Here is a 5,381-nt window from a genome sequence, read left to right as displayed (position 1 = left end):
TTTCATCGCTATTCTCGCCGTACACAACCCTAGGCTTGGCTTCGTCCTTTAAAATAATAAAATCCCAAGGATTACCCAATCGGACATGTTTGTTTCCCTTTTCAGATTTTTTTTTTAACCAATAAAGATGTAAGATGTATTTTTATTTATAAAGTTTGTAATATATTCTCACTTAAAAATCTATATAATTTTAATTTATTATTATGTTAGGCTTAACAAATATTAAAGTTAGGTAAATAATGTATAACATAATATAAGGTTCATTTATTCTCAATTAAAAGTCCATAAATTTTACTTTATCAGTAAGCTAGGCTTGGCAAAATACATGAGTAAACAAACAATGCACAACACACTATCCACTATATACAATATAAGGTTCATATATTCTCAACTAAAAGTCTATACGATTCTATTTTATCACTAAGCTAAGCTTAACAAAATGCACAAATAGGCAAAGAAGGCATAACACAATATCTACTATGCACAATATAACGTTCATTTATTCTCAACTAAAAGTTCATAAGATTCTACTTTATCAGTAAACTAGGTTTGACAAAATACACAAGTAAGCAAATAATGCACAACACAATATCCACTATGCATAACATAAGGTTCATATATTCTCAACTAAAAGTCCATACGATTCTATTTTATCAGCAGGCTGGGCTTAACAAATGCACAAATAGGCAAATAATGCATAACACAATATCTACGATGTATAATATAAGGTTCATTTATTCTCAACTAAAAGTTCATAAGATTCTACTTTATCAGTAGGTTAAACTTGACAAAATGTAGAAGTAAACAAACAATGCATAACACAACATCCACTATGCATAACTTAAAGTTCATATATTTTCAACTAAAAGTCCATACGATTCTATCAATAGACTAGGTTTAACAAAATACACAAATAGGCAAAGAATGCATAACACAATATCTACTATGCACAATATAAGGTTCATTTATTCTCAACTAAAAGTTCATAAGATTCTACTTTATCAGTAGGTTAGGCTTGACAAAATGTAGAAGTAAGCAACAATGCGCAACACAATATCCACTATGCACAATATAAGGTTCATTTATTCTCAACTAAAAATTCATAAGATTCTACTTTATCAATAAGTTAGGCTTGATAAAATACGCATGCAAATAATGCACAACACAATATCCATCATGTATAACACAATCTTCATATATTATAAACTAAAAGTCCATGTGTGTCCAGTTTATCAGTTGACTAGGCTAAACAAAAAGTTTTTCAAGTTTATGAACAATAAAAAATCTGTATATAATATGACAAATTCCATTTATTAACAACATAATGTCCATCTATTTTACATGATTTGTGTGATAAAATTGAACATTTAAAAAAGTTTCTCAAGTTAATGAAGAACAAAAGATTCATATATAGCATGAAAGTATCCTTTCGCTAATAACATAATGTCCATATATTTATAATACAAGGTTTGTTGACATGATACACATAAATATCCTCACAAGTTAATTGCAAAGTTTGCACAACGTAAACTCCATAAATAACAACATAAATTTTATAAACAACATTACACTAGAACATTTATATCAGTTGCAAAAAATATGTATCAAAATCAACAAAAAGTTCATAAATAATAACTTGTTTTCATTAAATGAATGTGAACGCATGCATTATAATTAGATAAAACTGATATGGCTCAAACTCTCTCTATATCCTTTTTTGACAAAATAAAATGATAATGACAGATGTAGCACTTGATCCATTCTTTCCACACTATGGCAAATCGTTTCAAGAAGCTAGTGGCATGAGAGTAATGTATGTAATCAGACGAATGACTGATCGTCTTCTCCATACCCATTTAAATAAAAGTGAATCGCCCACTCATACTTGTTGAACGAAAAAGCTTCAAATGAGAGAAAGAAGGAAGAAGGAGGAAGAAGAAGAGGGGGAATAAAGAAGCATGATGGGGAGGAAAATAAATTTGATTATTGTATCGATGTTGAAAGAGGAAGAGAGAGAAGGACGAGGGAGGAAGGACGGAGGAAGAAGCAACAACAATTTTCATTTGGTGGCTAGTTATGGGAGGGACAAATTAGTTATTTTACTAAAAATATAATTGCAAATGAGGCCTTTAGTCCCTCAGAATAATTTCAAAATTCATTAAGCTTTATCTGCAAAACTCTTGCTTTTTAGGGCCCTTAATGCCATTCCCCCTTTTCTTTAAGCAATAAAGATTTAAGATGTATTTTTATTTACAAAGTATTTTAAAGTAAAAGAGTGAGGGGGCTTTTTAGATTCTGTTTTTTTTATATTTTAAAAAAAATTATATAATAATTTTTTAGAATAAAATTTGGACATACAAAAAATTAACAAATATGTTTAAATTATTATTTTGAAAGACATATCTAAAGTGGTGAAATAAAGGTAAAAATAATTATTTAATTTATTAACATAATTAGCATTGATAAAAACATTATATTTATATCTTTTTTAATTTTAAAGAAAAAAAACACATCAAAAATGTTCTATCTCTTTTTAATTTTTCATAAAAACTTTTAAATTTTTATTTTCCAAAATAGATAGTAGTAGAAAATACATCTTCTATGGCAAATCGTTTCAAGAAGCTAGCTGACATGAGAGGAATGTAATCGAATGAATGCCTGCTCGTCTTCTCCATACCCATCTAAATAAAAATGAATCGCCACTCATACTTGTTGAACGAAAAAGCTTCAAATGAGAGAAAGAAGGAAGAAGGAAGAAGAAGAAGAGAGGGAATAGAGAAGCATGATGGGGAAGAAAATGAATTTGATTATTGTATCAGTGTTGTTGAAAGAGGAAGAGAAAAGGACGAGGGAGGAAGGACGGAGGAAGAAGCAACAATTTTCATTTGGCAGCTAGTTATGGGAGGAACAAATTAATCATTTCACTAAAAAATATAATTGCAAATGAGGCCTTTAGTCCCTCAGAATAGTTTCAGAATCCATTAGGCCTTATCTGAAAAATTATTGCTTTTTAGGGCCCTTAAATGCCATTCCCCGTTTTTTAACCAATAAAGATTTAAGATGTATTTTTATTTACAAAATATTTTTAAAGCAAAAGAGTGAGGGGGCTTTTTAGATTCTGTTTTTTTTATATTTAAAAAATTATATAATAATTTTTCAGAATAAAATTTGGAAATACAAAAAATTAACAAATATGTTTAAATTATTATTTTGAAAGACATATCTAAAGTGGTGAAATAAAGGTAAAAATAATTATTTAATTTATTAAGATAATTAGCATTGATAAAAACATGATATTTATATCTTTTTTATTTTAAAAATACACATAAAAAAGATGTTCTATCTCTTCTTAACTTTTCATAAACACTTTTAAATTTTTATTTCCAAAATAGATAGTAGAAAATACATCTTCAAACATATCTTTTGTTTTTCAAAATGAAAAAAATGTTCTAAAAACAATTAATGAATATGACCTTAGGGCTTTTTTTTATTTTTATTTTTTAAATTTTTTTAATACAATTTTTAAAATTTTGTTTGAAAAAAAATTATGTTTGATTATGTTAATTTAAAAAATTAGAATTGAAAAAATAGGCTGACAATGATAGTTGCGAGCAGTTAATAATAATAGTTTATGATAAATATTGATTAAGCTAACTATTTTTTAATAATCAAATGAAATGTGTTTTAAAAATAAGAAAAATAAAACTTTTGGTTTTGATTACTATCGATAAATTAATCTTTTTTAATAATCAAATGAAGAATAAAGATGATCCTTTTTTTGGTTTTAAAAACAAAAGAACAAGAATAATTTTAAAAATAATTAAATTCAAAACATTTATGCAAACAATTTTTATCTTTTTCTTTTAAAAAACAAAAAACAGTTTTGCAAACAAACCCTTGCATTTATTGGTCTAATGCGACACTCAGGCAGTGCATGTTTTCTTTAATAATTCATCTGTTGGCACCAGTGTTTTCAGAACCGGACCGGACATTGAACCGGAAAAGTCAGCGGTTCACGGTCGCATTGTTTTAACGGTTGGACCAATGGTCCAAAGGTGACGTATAATTAAATTAAAAAAAATTTATATGTATTAAAATTTAAATATAAGAAATACATCTGAAATTGCTACTTAACTTAAAAAAACTTAAATATTTTAAGTTTATCACTACTTAACAAGCTATTGATACACTATAATATCAATGATTAAAAAATTAGTCTTTTTTTTAAAAAAATTGATAAAAAATAAAAAAAAATTTTTTTTTTGAACAGTCCGGTTTTTGAAAACCGGATCGTTCCCGGCCGACGCCGGTTCCCGGTCTACCGCGGTTCAAAACGGCTCAACCCGGCTCAACTCTGAAAACGGTTTTTTCTTTGAACCAGACCGGAACCAGACCGGTCGACGGTCCGAGTCCGACCGGCCGGTCGGTCGTTTTCAAAACAGTGGTTGGCCATCAACTGCGTGTATTGAATGGTCATTGGTCAAGTGCAGCTTTTGTCTGCAACCCTATGAAGTTAATATTAGTTTTATTCGTGATCAAATAGAGACACATGTGGTTTATAAAAGACACATTTTAAAAGTATATTTTATTTAAAATATAAGATATTTTGTAATTATATTAAATTATTTTTTATTTTTTATTAACATGAAAATATTTAATATAGTTGTATTATAATTTAAAATTAAAAATAAAATGAAAGTTCATATTATTTTTTTGATGATGTAAGAATTAATTTTTTTAAAGATGCATGAAACAATTAAAAATGTTTTATAATAAAAATTGAAGCGAGTATATAACTAAGGTTGTTTTAGCCCAATTTCTCATTCAAATTACTCCCTAGTCATTACTAAACACAACTAGCTAGTACTAGAAAAGAAAGATGATGAGGGTTATTACAATATTGAAATGATATACTTTCTCCATTAAAAAAAATGTAAAATACTTTTTAGGAGGTTGGATGTTAAAAATGTGAGGCATTTTAATTTTTTTACATATAATAATTGTCTTTTTTTTTAAGTGCTCTTATTGAATAAATAACTTTATATTTATTTCAAGGTCAAACATCCTATTAAATATGAAAAAAATAGAGTTATTTTGAAGATAAATAGTTATTTTATTGAAAAATAAAATTCAATTAAAATATCTTATATTTTTAAACGAAGAGAATATAGCTTTTTCTTTTAGTGCTCATAGTACAGTAAGAAATAAGGAATAAAAGTGTGTATGATTATAAATATACCCCCATATAATAAATTTAAAAACTAATATCATGTTACTTTTTTTTCTCATAAAAAATAATTTTAAAAATATATTTTAAATATTACTTAAAAAATAACACCATAACTTATAAATGAAACTAAATAAATTTTTTAAAAACATAC

Source organism: Prosopis cineraria, unplaced genomic scaffold, assembly GCF_029017545.1.
Source record: "Prosopis cineraria cultivar Desert tree isolate PC_DT_omini unplaced genomic scaffold, ASM2901754v1 PC677, whole genome shotgun sequence".
Lineage (NCBI taxonomy): Eukaryota > Viridiplantae > Streptophyta > Magnoliopsida > Fabales > Fabaceae > Prosopis > Prosopis cineraria.
This window is presented reverse-complemented; position numbering follows the sequence as displayed.